At 38.5% G+C, this 19,447-nt stretch overlaps 1 non-coding gene across 1 annotated transcript; it reads right to left on the minus strand.

The window, feature by feature from the left end:
- Positions 1-8,511: 8,511 nt before the first annotated feature.
- Positions 8,512-8,615, minus strand: LOC118855628. The gene has a single exon (XR_005010792.1). It is a non-coding gene; the product is annotated as a U6 spliceosomal RNA (small nuclear RNA).
- Positions 8,616-19,447: the final 10,832 nt, after the last annotated feature.

A 19,447-nucleotide genomic window follows, 5' to 3' on the forward strand; every position in this document is an offset into this window, starting at 1 on the left:
TGATGACCTCTGAAGTCTTTTCCAGTTCTTGATCTGCGGATTAAAATCAGATTTCTATTGATCCTTGTAACAAGAAGCCTCATCCTAACCCGTAGAAGAAAACAAATCTCAGCTCATGGTCACAGGAGGGTAGGGAGGGTGTGCTCTCTTTAGAAACAAAGGAAAGCTCTATTTTCATTGAGATTAACATTATATATTGATTCAGATAAAAATGAGTGTTTCTACATATATACAAAGTGAAAAGGATCTCCACACCCCTTTAAGTCTGGGAGATGATACATCTGTTTAACATCTCCGCTGCTCTGGAATTCTCATTGAGAACTTTTCAAACACAGCATTCCACGAACCCCCTTTGTTTGCTCAGGCTGTATCACTTTAAGCCAGCTGTAAACAACCAGAACTTATCCTTTCCTGCCCCCACTCCCAGCCCACTCTGATAAATCAAGAAGCAGAAACAACTCAGGGCTGCCCGTTGATATATTAGCTATTTAGTTTATCAATGATTTCTTCCCCAAGTTCTCCTGCCAGGAACACGTTGGCTAGACCCAGCCAAAACAACACCCTTCTGTCAGCATCAATCCTGCTAGTTTGCACATGTGCTGGGTCGTACAAGATGTACTGTGCAGCATTGCTATTTCTGTCCTCCTTCTCCTTGTTGGAAAATGAAGCCTGTTTCTCGTGAAGCCAGACCATTCCTGTTCCCCCACTAAAAGAAACACTTCAGGCCCTCCTAATGTCCTTAATGGCTCACTCTTCTTTCTTTCCCCTTCAATTTTCCACATTTCATTTAAAGATGGATTCCTCATACTTCATTTAAGACATTGACCATGACCTTACAAGGTTCATGATGGTCTCTGTCAGGTTCCAATCCCAGATGTCCACGTTTGTCTCATTTCAGAGAGGAGGAAACTTAGACTCATATGAATCATCCAATATCCACTTGCCTCCAAAGTCAGACTACTAATGAATATGATTCCTTTGTTACCATGGCTGTCTGAGTTACCCTCAGAATTTTTTAAAATTATTTTGACTTTATACAATTATATGTAAAATGAGGTAACAGCCACTGCTTTTTTTCTCAGCCTGCTATTTGTCAATTTGTTAACCTAATGTTTTTGTGGTACCAGGGAGACTCTATATTTGGCAGCATTAGCTAAAAATTGCCCCTGGTGTTGTTGTCTCCTTTGCTGCCACTAGAGAGGTCTTCCTGCTCACAAGCATACAGTCAGGAAAGACAAAGCTAACATATGAGATGAAAAAGATGGGATCTAAAAAATTATTGATGAGCTAGGACATTGGGCAAAATTGAGTAAAATGTCATTTATAGAAATAAACCTAAAATTTTATGTTTGTTTTCAAAAAGTTAACAATATAAAGTACACAATAGTAGAAATATACCTGCTCAGTTATTTTCTCAGTGATGTCCAAATCTTTGTGACCTCCTTTGGAGTTTTCTTGGCAAAGGTACTGGATTGATTAGGTGGACTGCCACCTAACTGCTATGTGAAAAGTCTGGAGTTTAAGTGGGCTGCTAAGTCAAAACGAATTAAGCCTGGTGTGATAATCAGAAGAATTTGTGATGAGAGAGAGCATCTAGAACAAGGAAGATGATGATCTTGCTGTGACCTGTATCAGTCAGACCACATCTAAGATGATATGTTCAGTTTCGTGCACTGTGTTTTAGTAAAGACATTAATGTGCTGTAGGGGGTCCAAAGGAGGATGACCAGGACAGAGAAGGAACTTGAGATTATACCCTCTGAGAATCAGTTAAACAAATTGGAGATGTTTATCTTGGAAATGAGAAGATTGGTGAATAAGGGAGGGCAAGGTTTACACACCAGAACTAGGAAAAACTGGTGGAAGACACAGAAATCCAGATTTAGGTTTTTGACAAAAGTTAGTTACCCAAAGCCAATGGCCTGCTTTGGGGGTAGTGAGTTCTACAGCCTGTATCTTCAAGCTGAGGTTTTATGACCACTTATAAAGGATGATATTAAGGTAGCTAGATGGTACAGTGGGTTCACTACCTGAGGAGAGGAACTGATTTTCATTTGTATAGGGAACTTTCAGGTGAGGAATCTCCTTCTGCCAATGAAGGTCAACACCTTCTCCTGTAGGTTCTAGACATGGAAAGTACTGAGAGGTAAAATGCCTTGCTTGGTTCCCACCAATGGTATACGTCAGAGGCAAGAGGTGACCCCAGGTGAGCCTTCCTGGCCCCAGAGCCAGCCCTCTAGCCACTATGTCTCATTACTTCTCACTCACTCTTAACATAGTTCCTTCCATGAATGGCTTGCCAGTCGTCAATGATTAAACATTTAACCTAACCTCGATGTGAGTACAATTAGAGTACTACTCCTACTACTATTACTACTACTGCTGCTACTATTACGACTTACTGAATGGGAATAAGCTCATAGTTCTAGCAGCAGTAGGAAGCCTCAGAAGACTCTGAGAAACAGAAGTCTATAGGGCTATTGTGATGTCACTGGCTTGATCTGTAAAAAGGCATCAATGAGCCTAATGAGGGTTATTCCTTTTATTCAGACAACCCCTGGGTATACAGCCTAGAGCATCCCATGAGTCTCTAGGCTCATTACTGTACAGAAGGGGATCAAATTGGCTGGCATACTACCTGAATAAGTAGGGTGGACAGTTCTCCTGGATGCATTCAAACAGAGGTCACAGTTACACCCCTATCTTATTTTCCATATAAAATTGTCCACATGTTTCTTGATTCCTGTTTCTGTTGTTTTTCAGTCACTTTCAGTCATGTCCAACGCTCTGTGACCCCATTTGGGGTTTTCTTGGCAGAGATACTGGAGCAGTTTGTCATTTCCTTTACAATTCATCTTACAGTGAGGAAACTGAGGCAAGAAGGAATAGGTGACTTGCCCAGGGTCACACACCTAGTAAATGTCTGAGGCCAGATTTGAACTCAGAAAGCATCTTCTTGACTCCAGGTTCAGTACTCTATCCACTGTGCCACCTAGCTGTCCCTTGTCTCCTACCTTTACCTGAATGGACCAGGTCATTAATATCTAAGATGGAGCTTTTTCTCTAAATCCAGAACTTTTCCTACATAAAACAATAAGCAGAAAACCCCATCTGTATAATTCTAAACTGGCCCCATCATATGTTTTTCTTAACAAGTCTTTCTCCTTCCTATGCATCTGCTTCTACATCTCCAAACATGAAAACCAAATGCCTACTTTAAGTTATACAATTGGGAGACAGTTTACTCTGCCACTAAAATTCAAGTGTTATTTCTTTTTTAAAGATGGTTTGCCTCATTCTTAGACTCAGCCTGCCAGGAGATAACAGCGGTAAGGGTAGCCCGCCTTCCTCTCTCCCACCTTGAAACAAGAAGCAGTTTAGTCTTCTTCCATTTCTGGAAGATGTATGTACTCAGAGATCAAGAGTCCATCTTTAGAACTCTGCAGATCTGAGATGTCGTCATGGTCTCCTCGTATAACTTCCAACATGTGGGTGGGCTGCCACTTGTTGAGACATTAAGGGACATTGCTGATAGATAGAGTGCAGCATTATGGCAAAAGGCAGCCACTGTACAGCTGTTTGCAGACTCCATTTGTCTGAAGAATTCTCCTTTTTTTCTTCATTCTCCACAGAGGAAAAGAAAAGAAACTGACACCTGGTCTTGAGGCTACCACTGAAGAAAAGCTTCAAATGGCAATATACGCAGAAAGGCTATAGGCATCACCCAACCCTATTATTGTTCTGATAGAATTCTTGTTCTAATGTTAATAAAATGCCCATCACATAGGACCTGTCTATCTCACCACTTCAATCTTGCCGCTGTCAAAGAAAACTGTTTCAAAATACCGAAAGTTCTCTCCTGAATACACTTGATCCTTAGCCACTGTTTGTAGCACCTGATAAACCTTTTCTTATCCCCACTTCCCTGACCCAACACATCTGTGCACGCACGCGCGCGCGCGCGCGCGCACACACACACACACACACACACACACACACACACACACACACTGGGCCAGGAGTTTGAGTAGACATATTTCTTGCTCATCACTGCCCCCTTCAGGTCCTTCCCCTTCACCTTCCACCTTCACTCAGTAACTCCTTATACATTCACTCCTTCCAGATGGAGAACCTTGCTATTGTTCTGGCGGCTACTCTCTAACAACACTAGTGTTATTTTCTCTCCTTTTTTTTTAAAAAAAAAATCTTAACTTAAACACCAAAAAAGAGCACTTCCAAATACACAATGGAACAAAAAAGAAGATTCTATATGACACAATATTTACTTCACACAGTGTGCTTTGTAAGAAGCATAATCAGTCCTATACTACTTTCAAAGTGGACTCATTTCTTTAGGTTTCCCACTGAATTTCCGTCTATTTACTTCGTGTATATATATAAAAAGTTTCCATAGCTCTCATTTTGTGGGGATCATTATAGCTAATCTCCTTCTCTCTGTGTCTCCATTCACTATAATCAAAAAGGAAGAGAGAAGAAGGAAGGAAAGAAGGAAGGGAATGAGGAAAGAAGGGATAGAGGGAGGGAGGGAGGAAGGAAGTAACAAAGGGAGGAAGAAAGGAAGGGAAGAAGGGAGGGAGAAAAGAAGGAAAGAGGAATGATGGAAAGAAGAAGAGAAGAAATGGAGTGAGGGAAAGAGGTAGAAAGGAAGTGAAGGATAGAGGGAAGAATAGGGTGAAGAAGGAGGAGGAAGAAAGAAAAAGAAACAAAGAAAGAAAAAGAAACTTGGCAACAAATTAGTATAGTCAAATGAAATGAACCCACATGGTGATTATGTTCAAAAATGTATGTCACTACATCTTGTGTCCTTCAAGTCTATTAGGAGGTGGGTAACACTCTTCATTACAAGTGCTCTGGAGATATAGTTATTTATTGTATTAATCAAAATTTTTAAGTATTTCAAAGTTACTTCATAATGTTGCTATTTTTATAGGAATTGTTCTCTTGATTCTGCTCACTCCATTCTGTCTCAGTTCCTATCACACAGCATTCCCTAAAATCATTTTCCTTATTTGTTACAATACAGTAATATTGTGTTCCACTCATGTATTATAACTGTGCTTTGTTCAGTCATTCCCCCATAGTCTTAAAGGCAACATGAGGTACTTCCTAAATTCTAATTCTTTGCTTTTGATGTTTTTCCTTTTAATCTTTCCCATCAGAAAAATCAAAGAATGTCTTTTGCTTACAGCACTTCTTTCCCCAGCCTGGATTCATATCAGGAATATAGGATAGGTTCAATATTGAGAAAACTATAAAGATAATTGACTATATCAATTAAACAATCATAAGATTATATATACATATATGTATATGTATGTACAAATCTTTTGACAAAATCCAACATATAAAACAAAACCATCAGGAGCATATAGAGAGAAATCTCATTTAAAATAATAAAAAAGTATAGAATACTTGGGAAGTTCTACGTGCCAAGATACACACAGGAACATAATTACAAAAATGTTTTTCACATAAATAAATATAGATTATAAAAATCAGAGAAATAGTCATTGCTCATGGGCAGACTGAACCAACATAATAAAAATGACAAATAGTGCAATGCAAACTACTAAAGAATGATTTGAGCTAGAGAAATAATAACCAAATTCACCTGGCAGAACAAAAGGCCAGACATACTAAGGGAATCAATTTTAAAAAGAGAGGGCAAAGGGGGGCCCAGCAGCATCAGCAGCAATATGGTAAACATCAAAACTATTTGCTACTGGATAATAAACAGAGTGGTTGAATGATGGAACAGATTAGGTACACAATATTGAGAAGCATATGCATGCAGTAACCTAGTATTTGATAAATCCAGAAATCTCAGATATTGGGGCAAGATCTCACTATCTGTTGACAACACTGTTTAGAAACCTGGAAAGTAGTCTGGCAGGAACTATGTATAGACCAATATTTTACACTGTGTACCAAGATAACCTCAAAATGGGTATGTGATTGGTACATACAAGGTGTTATCATAAAGGAAGCTCACAAAAAATTACCTGTAAGATCTATGGATAGGGGAAGAATTTATGACAAAACAAAAGATGGAAAGGATCATGGGAAGCAAGATGGATAATTTTGATTATCTGAAATAAAAAGGGGTCTTTTTGCACAAAAAATATAGTTGGAATTAGAAGGAAAGCAGGAAACTGGGGGAAAAAGTTTACAGCAAGTTTCTCTGATGAAGGTCTCATTTCTCAAATAGATAGGGAACTGAGACAAATTTGTCCAAAAAAAGCTTCAGAGATTAACATTTAGGTTTGACATATGACAATAACTTGCCATTATAGAATTCTTTGATTTTTCCAAAGTGCTTTAGTGCATTATATTATTAAGTGCTCACAACCTCTCCATTAATTAGTGATTTCAGGTACTATTGCATTAAGCCTGCATTTATATATAAAGGAACTGAAGCTCAGAGAGGTCACTAAGCCAGTAAGTGCCTGAAGTATTAGTCAAACTCGGGTCTTGACTAACTCCAGGCTAACCCCATTTTAACTACATCGTGTTGCCCTCTCTGGAAACCCTCTGTAAGGAGAAACTCCCTAACAATGAGTTATCCACAACGGAAGAGGTTGCTTCAGGATGTAGTGAGTTCCCTGTCACCAGAGGGCTCCTAACAAGGGAGTATTAGCAATGCTGTTGAGGGGGTTGCTTTTCGCCATATAGATTGTACTTTGAGTTGCCTTCCAACTCTGATGTTCTGTGAGTTTGGTATTAATGCTTCTAAAATCACCAGAGCTTATAAAGAAGCCCTGCTGAGTCCTGTTTTCATGCAAAATGGCATCTGGAACTGTAGCACTCAGAGCTTCTTATCCATGGAGATCTAAAATAAGATTGCTTTGTTGATGAAAAGCCAGCGGGTGGCTTTCCCACTTCCTTGGGAGGTTAGATTGCCTCTCCAACAAGGCCCAGGATTTTTGTTAATTATACTTGGCTTTTTCTGAATTGGTCAAATCCAAACTCAAGCTGTTTTCTCAGCTCACATCTAACTGGTGATGTGGGATTTCCTGGGCTCAGGTGTTCTGGGTCTTCTTTTATGGTATTCAGTAAATTGACTAATTAACTTTGGGATAACGAAGTATGTAGAATACACACTTCTGGAGGGAGGAATTATGTGTGGTGTTGCCCAACTAGGAAGACTGCCCAGGACATGTGTTCTGCTCCAAAATTACTTTGGGGAATTAGGGATTTAGAACACTTACTTCCTCTCCCCATCCAGAGGGGACTTGGCAATCTTCCCATGCACTGAAAAAAATGAGTGGGAGTAAGGAGAAAAGTGAGTGAAATCAATAGGTGAAGGACAGAGGCTGTTGACAAGCTGGTTTTCCTGTCACTCAGATACAATACTCAGAGGCAGCTCAGAGGCACCAGGCTCCAATTTAAGAAGCCAAACTTTGTCTCTATGACACCAAAACTGCAGGACCCAAATGGTCAATTCAACTAAGTGATGAAGGTGACTAAGGGTTCAACTGAACCAACAATTCAATGAATTAGGTTGAGTGGTGGAGATGAAGACAAAACCTTTAGTTATGGATGTGATTCAAGGACAAGGCAGACCAGAGAAAAAAGACTGGAAAGTACTCAAGAATAGAATGTCCATGGCAATTCTTATCTTGCTTGAATTTCTCAAGTATCCCACATTTCTTTTTACCACAATTTCCCATTTCTATATCATTTTAAGGTTTGCAAACCTCATTTCTCACATTCCAAGAAGGTAAATGATACGAATAGCTTTCTCCCTAATTATCCACATGGGGAAATTGAGGGTCCCAATGGAGAAAGATAGAGACAGAGACAGACAGAGATAGAAATATGGAGAAATAAAGATAGAGACACAGAGACAGATAGTGATATCATGGTGGGGCATCCTTTTCCAATATATTGATCATGTTCCTAATATGTATAGAGGCATCCAATGCCATAAGTGATAAAGAGCTGGCCTCAGAGTAAGGAAGACCTGGGTTGAAGTCATGCCTCTGATATATACTGGCTGTGTGACCCTGGGTAAGTCATTTAATCTCTCAGTGGCTCAGACAACTAAGACTTTTGTTACTGCTCAATCACTTTTTGGTCATGTCCAACTCTTCATGACCTCAGTTGAGGTTTTCTTGGCAAAGATATTGGAGTGGTTTGCCATTTCCTTCACCAGCTCATTTTACAAATGAGGAAACTGAGGCAAAGAGGGTTAAATGACTTGCATAGAGTCATACAACTAGTTAGTTCTGAGGCCAGATTTGAACTCAGGATATATGCCTTCCTGGCTCCAGGCCTGGAATGTTATCTCCTGTGCCACCTAACTGCCCTGGCCTCTCTGGGTGGGCAAGTAAGACTGAGATTTTAAAAAATACTTATCTGTATGGAAAGACTTTCTACATAAGAATTTGCTTCAGCAACAAAATCATAGATCTAGTTCAACCTGCCAAGTCCTGTAGTAGATTAGTGGGCATTATTAGCTAAATTTTTTCTTGCTTAATTTTCTTTAGTTTTTAACATGGCATGCTCTATGAATTTGTGGGTTTTCCTTGCACAGGGGCCATGCCAATCTCTGTGTAGTTACATTTTTATTATCTGTGCTGCTGAAGTAAGCACTCTTTTTAAATTTTCATTGATGAGATTCAGTTCAGTTAAGAAGCCTTGGTCGTGGCTTTCAGGTATTCCACTGATTTTTCAATTCTGTCTATTTTACGGGTCAGATATTTTGATCTAAGATGTTAAATTTTCTTCTATTTTTCAGTCTTTTAAAATTGATTTTAATATTTCTCATGGAATCACTAACTTATTTCCAGTTGTTTCTAATTTTCAAGGAGTTTGTTTCTTGGATAAGATTTTATATCTCTTGTGATAATCTTTCCAATTCTGTCTTCCATGGCTCTTGTTTATTACCCAATTCTTTCCTCTTACACACTAACTTATTTTTTAGGGGAAATCTTTTAAGTAAAGCCTAGATATGGTGGAGTATCTGATCTAGGAGTTCGAGCCACAGAGATAGAGGAATCAGCTGGGTGTTGCAGACAGTCTGGTAGTGAAGCCCTGGAGAGCAAGGTGTTTTAACAACCCAGCTAGCAACTCCTGTGGGGGCGTAAGATCCCCCCACAGCCAGCACCCACAAGGCTGCCGGGACACCGGGAAAGCACAGGTTCTTTTAATCTGCTTAAACAAGGAAAGCACAGTGAAGGGGTTGACCAGCTTACTTTAATTCAGCATTCAGTTAGCATACAGACAACATTCATTTAGTTCAGGGGAAAAAATGCCAGCATTCGGTTAGTTCAGGGGAGCAAAGAGACAAGCATCAAGAGAGATACCAAACACAGATTCATTCAGGTACTTCAGGGGAAAAAGCCAGCACCCTGAGGTTCAAAACATTCATTTAGTTCGGGGGAAAACAAACCAGCATCCCGAACCTCAAAACCAAAATACAAACGAATTACAAATATCAACAGACAGACCCAATACAATTCATAGTTACCAACATCTGGGCTCTGCCCAAGAGCAAGGGCTGGCCCCGAGTCACGCTCCCCACCGTGGCTGCACCAACTGGAAAAAGGAAAGGGGATCTTCAAGCTGTCCTCTCCCCTCTTATAGAGTTTTTGACATCATTAAGCGCCGCCTGAATGACCAGAGCCGATTGGTTCTTGAGCTGGCCCCTCCCCCTAGCGCAGACTAGGTTAACCCCCAACAGGGCATGGCTCTGGAGTTAACACCTCCCCCCAGCCAGCCCCATGACTCATCACACAGGAAGTTCTCTGCTCGCAGGCCATGAGTCTCTGGACTTCCTGCCCCGGAAGAGGTCACACAGGAAGTTCTCCGCTCCCAGGTATAGCCCAGTGAGGCTCAATGAGGTAAGCTGAGTCACTCAAAGAAAACAAAGGCCACTCTGGCTACACAAGGGTCTGGGCACAGGGACACCAACTCAGCAAGCCTTTTGCCTTGAACTTGGTGGGACTAATGCTATGTAGGAATTTACCTACACTATGTGCCTAATCCTTCTCCTTTCCTCAAAGATATAGGAAGTATGGGAGGAGAGGTATATATTCTTGAGGCTTTAATATTTGTATGTTTTTTCTTGCTATATCTCTGAAGTAAATATCCCTTTGTAAAAGATAATTCATTATGAAATGTTTAAATGGAAGTGGGGTGTTAGTCATAAGGCTCCTAATATTGGGGAGAAGAGAATTGGTGGAAGTTTAAGCCAGTGGGAGAGAAGACCCCATAACAGTAATAGAGAGGTAAAATATAATAGGCCTGGCTGTGATAAAGTGAGACCTGAACAAATCCACCTTATGTGTGGGAAATTGTCAGGGATATAATTGAGCCCTTCACATCTGTGGGCACTCCCAGAGAAATTCTTTATCTGGTCATTTAAATTTGGATACAGTAGTTTGCAAGATCCTAGAGAAATTGGTAAAATAAGAATAATCACACTAATAATGTAACAACAACAACTAGATAGATAGATATGGATATGGATATGGATATGGATATGGATATGGATATGGATATGGATATGGATATGGATATGAATATGGATATGGATATGGATATGGGTACAGATATGGATATGGGTACAGATATGGATGCAGATAGATATACATATGGGTATAGACATAGATATAGATATAGATATAGATATAGATATGCAGAGAGAGAGAGAGAGAGAGAGAGAGAGAGAGAGAGAGAGAGAGAGAGGCTGGAATTGTAAGATTGATTTTTTTTCCAGTGTGTCCCTCACAAGTTAATTCTACTGAGGTAATTTTGTAAACTTTACATTTGACGATGCCTTGAGTGTTTAGATACTGATACGTGCTAGATTGCCAAATGTTACATAAGTATTTTCATTGAGTCTAATGTAAGAAATACAAAGTTTATATCACTAGAATGCTACTGCCGAGTTGAAAATGCTATTTTTTCTTTTTCATTTAAACAGACCTAGACAGTCTACGTTGTTATAAAGCAATATGCCCTGTAACTTCATAGGGAAGTGTCTGTGTGCCAAGAAACCCCGGATATTCACTTTGCTACTTCTCTAACTGAGCCTATTCTTCCTGTTGGATGAGTTTGTAATTATATATGGATTATTCTTGCAATGGCCAGAGTCCATTGTAGGAAATTGTTGCCTTTTTGAATAAGGACCCAGACAAGATTTGCCTGAACTTCTTAGGGGATCAGCTATTGTACCTGGAGCCCTGGAGAGTTTTGATGTGCCCTGTGTAGGGAGGGACAATTAGATAATACAGACTCCAATTGAATGACTGTATTCCATGAGGGGAAAATGCAAAAGCTTTCTCTCAGGACAGTTTTCTAATCTGAGAGTGATGGGCAATGCCTAGTTGAACTCAAATCCTAAATCCATATGGAAGAAGCTCCATGTGGTCTGGAAAGCTCTGTATGAACCATATTTCCTTCTAAGACAGGAAACAAATTTTCTTTGCTTTTGTCTTTTTTTCCTTGTCTTTGTGCTTGAGGATTGAGGAATGTCATTTGAACACCAAGTCAGACAATCCTTGAATCCTAAACAAGTAACTACCTTTAATGAATTTGGTGACATACATGTTCCTTGCTTGTTGAATTCGCAAAACTTTGCATTTGAGGATAACTGTGATTTCCTCTTCAGATGTGGGACCATATATGATCATGCCACATTGAGTGTTTTAAGAATCTTTCCTCTTTGGTCCTGTGAAAGCGTGTGAAAGGACAATATTTATCACTCCCCAAAGAGCACAGACAACTGTTCTAGATTAGGGATGTGGACATTCTGTTCACAATACACCCTTGCCTCATTTCTGTGGACAGTAAATTTCTGAAATGGGGTAGATAGTAATGGGAGTTTGGCACAAGCTTAGAAGACCTAAGTGCAAGTGCCCAGATAGACAATGCTAAGGGATTAGCAAGTCTGGGAGACTGGAGGACTGAAGAAAGAGTAGACACTTTGTGTTGGCGCATCATATGGTTGGAAGGAGTGTTTTTATTCCCCACTGGCTTCATAGACAGAACTACCTATGACTTTAAAACTGCCTGAGAGCAAAGCTGGAACCTTTCCTGTGTTCATGCCTGAGGATGAGAGAACTCTTTTATTCACAGCAGGTGACACAATGTGAAAAGGGAGGGAAGGCCTAAGGGCTGCCTCTCCTCCACCCTGGCCATATGGCCCTGAAAAACAGGCCTGGTATCAGGCCTTCTCCTTGATCCTTTTTCAATTGTAGGTACAGAAAATGGAGACTCCAACCTGGGAGAAACACTCATGGGGATATGAGTGTGTTATAGCCAGTTCAGTAGCAAAGCCCTGGGAAGCAAGGACTCAGGAATGTGGCCACTAAACCAGCAAAGTGGGCTTTGGACTTAGTGGGTTTCTTCATTTCTCACCTGGCTGCATTCCTTTGGACTTATTGGGCTATCTCCATTATGCCCCCATGCTCTACCCCCTTTTTTAGCCTTTCTGTGTGTGTGTGTGTGTGTGTGTGTGTGTGTGTATTTCCTTCTCCCAGTAGATTATAAGGACTTTGGGGGCAGGAACCATCTTTCTGTTTTAGTATTCTTATCCCAAATTCTTATCATAGTGTCTGGCACATAGTGGGTATTTAATAAAGGTTTTAACTGACTAGCTAATGTTATGTAGGAACCCTGCTAAGTCTAATGATCCTAATCCCCCTATCTTTCCAGAGGCTGAGGTGGTGTGTATTGGGGAGTGGAGCACATCCTGGGAAAGGGGGTGGGGTGGGAATTGGGATTATATCTCAAGGAGCTGAAGATGTTTTACATTCTTGTTATGTCTTTGAGGTAAATATCTCTTTGTAAAAACCAATAGATGTCAAATAGTTAATGGGACTGGTATGCTAGTCACTGGGCCACTAAAATTGAAGGGAACACAGTCAGAGGTCTGAGCCACCAAACTCTTCAAGATACTGGAAAATCCTTTTGGGGTTCTGGCCATGAGATAAAGATCATACCAATGTACATCTGCACATAATAATCCACATACATACATGTGCATGTACACATGCATACACACGTATTGTGAATTGTGTACATATACACATGTATTCATGGATGTATATATGTTTCTATATATGTAAAATGCATAAATATAGACGTGTAGATAGGCATATAACGTTTTGGATTATGTACACACTGTATGTATACATGTGGGTATATTTGTATATAGCGTATATTATATGTTATTTATACATATCCAAATCAACGCAATATATTTATATATTCATATATATATATATATATACATATGCTTAAGTGTATGTATATAAATCAATTGCATATATGAATAGGTATATTCATGTGTTTATATAAGTGATATAGATAACGCAGTTATCCCCTCCACATTGCCACTTTCCCATCTCAGTTTTGGTATACTGCAAATTTGCATAAGAAATTAAATGGGAACTTGGGGGGAGTTTTGTGGAAGCCACAGATGACATATGAAGGCCAGCAGACAACACAGAAAAAGTTTAGAAATTCAGAAATGTATAAAATATTTGTATGATGTTATGTAGTGTGAACCCAAATTTTACAATAAGGTACTGTAAACGCCTCATAAAATAAAAAGAAAAAAATTCAGACTACTTACTTGGCAAGAAGGGAGGGCCAAATATATTTTACACAGATTTTCCAGATTGTGGGGGCACCACAACCCTGAATGCTGTGATGTGAAAGAGATAACTATAGATACAGAGATAGATTAGCTTTTTGTAGATTAGAAGATGAAGATATGAATATGAACATAGATATGAATCAAGAGAAGGATAAAGATGAAATGATAAAAATCCTGTATTTATATTTATTTATATTAATATGTAATGTCACCATATACATAAAATATTATGTACACCCATGTCAAAAGAAGAAATACTCAACTAAGGACTGAATAAAATCATTCTCAAACTTCCAAAAAGAAAACAAGAGAAATTATGAAACTGGATAGCATTTTACAAAAATTACAAATATTAGATCCCTGGTGATTATTAAAGAAAAAAGAAAAGAATGCACATATGCTTATATGTTCTTTACATGTTTATAAAAACTAAACATTTGCTACACATAAATATTCATAAATAAATGCTTTAAAATGATTAAATAATTCTTTATTTAATACAACATGCTTCAAATTGTAATCAATAAAAAATCTTTGAGGAAAAAATTTAAACTAAAATGGAGACTAAGTATTTTAATCATAAAGAATTGGTGGGTCAAAGAACAAATGATAATAATTTTATATATCTCCATTAAAGAAAATTACAACAATGAAAAAACATACCAAACTTTTAAATTGACCCAAAGTTGTATTATTATAGATATTTTTCTATCCAAAAATCTTAATCAACTAAAGAAAGAAAAAATTATTGCATCAGTCATACAACAAGAACAAAATTAGAAAAGTGACAAACCAAAAAATTCCAAAGAAGCTCCAAAATAGAAACTCTTGAAATCAAAGAAGAGATAAACAAATTGAAAACAAAGGCAGTGTCAACCAAATTTAGAGTACAGTTTGGATAATTGTCACCCAGCAATACTAGGATAAGTCAAAAAAGTTTATTGATGCTCAGATCCAAGCATAGTGTGGGAGAGTGCTGAAAGATGAAGAGCAATAAAATTAGGCTTAGAGTTGAATGTTGTATCATTTGCCCCTTCTAGGGCATGATGCAAAGTAGCAGCCTGAACTATGTATATGAATACACACACACACACACACATGTATATATACACAGATACATACATACACATATAAATATACATACAGACACATACATGCTACATACATACACATATAAATACAAAGATATACAAGTTGATTGAAGGCCCTGAGCCACAAAGATTTCTAGTTTTCATAGGGTTTTCAGACAAAGTACCTGCTATGGCAGTGATTGCATTGCCAATCAGGATATTAGTGGGAGGGGAGAGGTAACAAAGGAATTTCTCTAAATATTAGCTAAGAAGGCCTATTCAGAGTGAAAACAAAGTAGAATTATAACTGTGCCATTTAAGCAAGCCTGAGGAAGAGTTTCAACTAATCCTTAATTGTAGCAGCATTATAACACTGGAGCCAGGAATGTGGAGCTATCAAGTGTTCTGTCTATTCTGGAAGCTACATGACATAGTAGCCAAAGTGGTGGGTTTGGAGTCAGGAAGACATGAATTTGAATCCTGCCTCACTTCTCAATTTACTCAAACATACTGAATTGACAAATATGACAAGGAAATTATTTTTAACTAACAAAATATGTAAATTAATCACTAATTTTTAAGAAATGGAAAAAAATCAAAAAAGAAAGAAAAAGGACAATTCACAACATGTAAAAAAGAAATAAGGAAAATTATTAGAGAATATTTTCTATTAATTCATTTTATTCAAAAACCATTTTGCCCAATTGTAGACAAAAATTATATAACAAGTGAAATCAATGAATTTTTTAAAGTATGAAAGACCCAGATCAATAGGACAAGACAAAGGAAGAATAAACAGCCCATTCTCAGGAAAAGAAATTCAATTCCAAAAAGTGGGGGGACAAAAAACAGGACCAGATGGATTTACTAATGAATGTTATTAAATATTTGAAGTGAAATTCATCCTAATATTATATGAATTGTTTGCAAAAATGAGGAAAAAATAGATCTTATTAAACTTCTATGAAGGAAATATTGCCTTATCCAAATCCATGGTAAGGTCTGGTGGTTGGTCCTGATGGCAGGAAATCTAGTCCAATTGAAGTATGATTTTGAGTCAAGGGCAATGTACAGATATATCTTTTTAGTGGCATTTCAATAAATAAGACCATATCTGCTCCTGATATCGACCCATTTGTCAGTACCAATGGCTTTGATGTCAAGAATGTTATTTTCAAGGTCTTTAGCTATGAGTCCTAGGAATGGGGAAGTGGGGGTGGAGAAAGCCTACAACGCTAATAGATGCAGACTCTAGAACCATATCTTAAAGACTGGACTTGCTACCTTGGGTAATGGTGGTTGGTTCAGAATAGAGAAAAAGCTGGTGGCCTGGGATGCTGTCTAGAGACTGGGGAGGAGAGGGTAAATGTTACTTCTCTCCTGGTTGGCTGCCTCCACCAGGCCTGAGAAGAAGAGGTAACTTATGCAGTCTCCTACTTCTCTCTTAGGCTAACTCTCTGTTTCAGCTAGGCTGTCCTGCTGGCTAGGTCAGGGGCTGATGATGGTGGTACTGGTGAGTCTTTATCTCTATTGCTGCACTGGAATTGCTCCCTTGGGTGATGGCAGTTGAGCTAAGCTGTACACCATGCGCGCATCAATGTAACAATAAATAATTTTCATCTGCTCATTTAATCTAGCTGTAACAGTAAAAATTGGTGACAATTTCATTCATTTTTGTGGAGCCTCCCAATGTCTTTTCTACCATATTTATACCATGAATACCTTAATTGCACTCCAATAAATAATCTAAGAATAAAATATGGAGTATAACTGAACTGTGCTGTAAAACTGAGATACTTGTATTTTACCTTTGTGGTAAGCAAAATCTCTCCTATTAGTTAGATTCCCTATTTATCCAGTTAGCTCCTTTCCCTTAATTCTATCTCATTCCTTCTGAATGGGGTTTTTAATGAAACTCTTCTAAGGTTAAATTCTCAGTAACCTCATCACCCATTGGTGATATAGGGGTAGGGGGCAGGTAGGCTTGGACTAGCCCAATATGAAAGCCTTAAGTAATTATGGAATGTGTTTGCTGGTATTTCTGGTATCTTTCAAACTTCAAGAGAGTAGAATTTCTCTTGTCAGCTATCACATTATAGCTCCCAGTTAGAGCCATATGCTTGATGCTTAACCTTTCCAAGGGCAACTTTCATTCCTCAATCACTCCTTGTGGTTGACAGCACTGTCCCTCCTAAGCTCACTCTACATCAGGAAAGCTGCTGCTTGTTCAGTGTTTGCCTAGCTAGCTCAGAGAGGCAATAATTCTACAAGCCATTCTGTGTCCCATAATGATTGTGGTCCTTCAGCTCCTTAGAATGCCTTTTGCCTCCAGAGGCTCTGACCTAGGCAAGGAGAAGTAATGATGTCAAAGACCACAGCTTCATCCCTCCTCTAGCATCTAGGGGGAAATCACTTTATATTCCAGGATCCCTACTCACTCCAAAGACTGAGGTAGGCTTTTTGTGGGATTTGTTTTCCCAAAAGTTTTATGCAGAGCGGTTTGCTCATTTTCTCTTTGGAAGTGGTAGAAAAAATATTTTATGTGTAAAAGATTTCTTTCATCATACATTATGACCCTCAACATCAAATTTTCAAATTCTCCAACAAAAACAACAAAAACAGAGCCCCTCCCCCAACCATGAAATTCAATTAGACACACATTTACCAAGCCCCTACTATGTGAAATGGAAGGTGCTATGACAGAGACAGAGGACCCTAAGACAAAAAGAAAACAACAGCATTGGCCTTCAAGGAGTTCACATTATTTATTTATTTTTATTCTTACCAGTTTTATTTAATATTTTAGTTTTCAACATTGATTTCCACAAGATTTTGAGTTACAAATTTTCTCCCCATTTCTACCCTCCCCCCATTCCAAGATGGCATATATTCAGATTGCCTCATTCCCCAATCAGCCCTCCCTTCTGCCATCCCACTCCCCCCCATCCCCTTTCCCCTTACTTTCTTATAGGGCAGGATAGATTTCTATGCCCCATTCCCTATATATCTTGTCTCCTGGCTACATGCAAAAAACAACATTTTTTGAGCATCTGCTTTTAAAACTTTGTGTTCCAAATTCTCTCCCCTCTTCCCTTCCCACCCACCCTCCCTAAGAATTCAAGCAATTCAACATAGGCCACATGTGTATCATTATGTATAACCCTTCCACAATGCTCATGTTGCAAAAGGCTACCTATATTTCCTTCCATCGTATCCTGTCCCCCTTTAATCAATTTTCTCCCTTGACCCTGTCCCTTTTCAAAAGTGTTTGCTTTTGATTACCTTGTCCCCCTATAATCCCTTCCTTCTATCATCCCCCCTTTTTTATCTCCTTCCCCTTACTTTCCTGTGGAATAAGGTACCCAATTGAGTGTGTATGTTATTCCCTCCTCAGGTCGAATCTGATGAGAGTAAGATTCACTCATTCCCCCTCACCTGCCCCCTCTTCATTTCCAACAGAACTGCTTTTTCTTGCCACTTTTATGTGAGATAATTTACACCATTCTGTCTCTCCCTTTCTCCCTCTCTCAATATATTCCTCTATCGCCCCTTAAATGCATTCATATTTTTAAATATCATCCCTTCATATTCAATTCACCCTGTCTATATATATATATGTGTATATATATATACACACATATGTGTGTGTATATGTGTGTGTGTGTATATATATATATACGTATATATATATATATGTACGTATGTATGTATATTCCCTTCAACTACCCTAATAATAAGAAAGGTCTCATGAATGACACACATCATCTTTCCATTTAGGAATGTAAACAAAAAAGTTCAACTTTAGTAAGTCCCTTATGAATTCTCTTTCTTGTTTTCCTTTTCATGCTTCTCTTGATTCTTGCATTTGAAAGTCAAATTTTCTATTCAGTTCTGGTCTTTTCATTGAGAAAGCTTGAAAGTCCTCTACGTTATTGAAAATCCATATTTTGCCTTGGAGCATTATGCTCATTTTTGCTGGGTAGGTGATTCTTGGTTTTAATCCTAGCTCCTTTGACCACCAGAATATCATATTCCAAGCCCTTTGATCCCTTAATGTAGAAGAGGCTAGATCTCATGTTATTCTGATTGTGTTTCTACAATATTCAAATTGTTTCTTTCTGGCTGCTTGCAGTATTTTCTCCTTGACCTGAAAACTCTGGAATTTGACAACAATATTCCTAGTTTTCTTTTGGGGATCTTTTTGAGGAGGCCATCGGTGGATTCTTTCAATTTCTATTTTACCCTCTGGTTCTAGAATATCAGGGCAGCTTTCCTTGATAATTTCCTGAAAGGTGATATCTAGGCTCTTTTTTTGATCATGGCTTTCAGGTAGTTCAATAATTCTTAAATTATCTCTCCTCTCCAGGTCACTGGTTTTCCCAATGAAATATTTCACATTGTCTTCCGTTTTTTCATTCTTTTGGTTCTGTTTTATAATATCTTTGATTTCTCATAAAGGCTATAGCTTACACTTGCTCCAATCTAATTTTTAAGGTAGTATTTTCTTCAGTGGTCTTTTGGACCTCCTTTTCCATTTGGCTAATTCTGCCTTTCAAGGTATTCTTCTCCTCGTTGACTTTTTGGAGCTCTTTTGCCATTTGGCTGAGTCTATTCTTAAAGGTGTTATTTTCTTCAGTTTTTTGGGGGTCTCCTTTTGCAAGTCGTTGACTTGTTTTTCATGGTTTTCTTGCATCATTGTCATTTCTTGTCCCAATTTTCCCTCTGCTTCTCTTACTTGCTTTTCCAAA

This window comes from Trichosurus vulpecula, chromosome 6 (assembly GCF_011100635.1).
Source record: "Trichosurus vulpecula isolate mTriVul1 chromosome 6, mTriVul1.pri, whole genome shotgun sequence".
Classification (NCBI taxonomy): Eukaryota; Metazoa; Chordata; class Mammalia; order Diprotodontia; family Phalangeridae; genus Trichosurus; species Trichosurus vulpecula.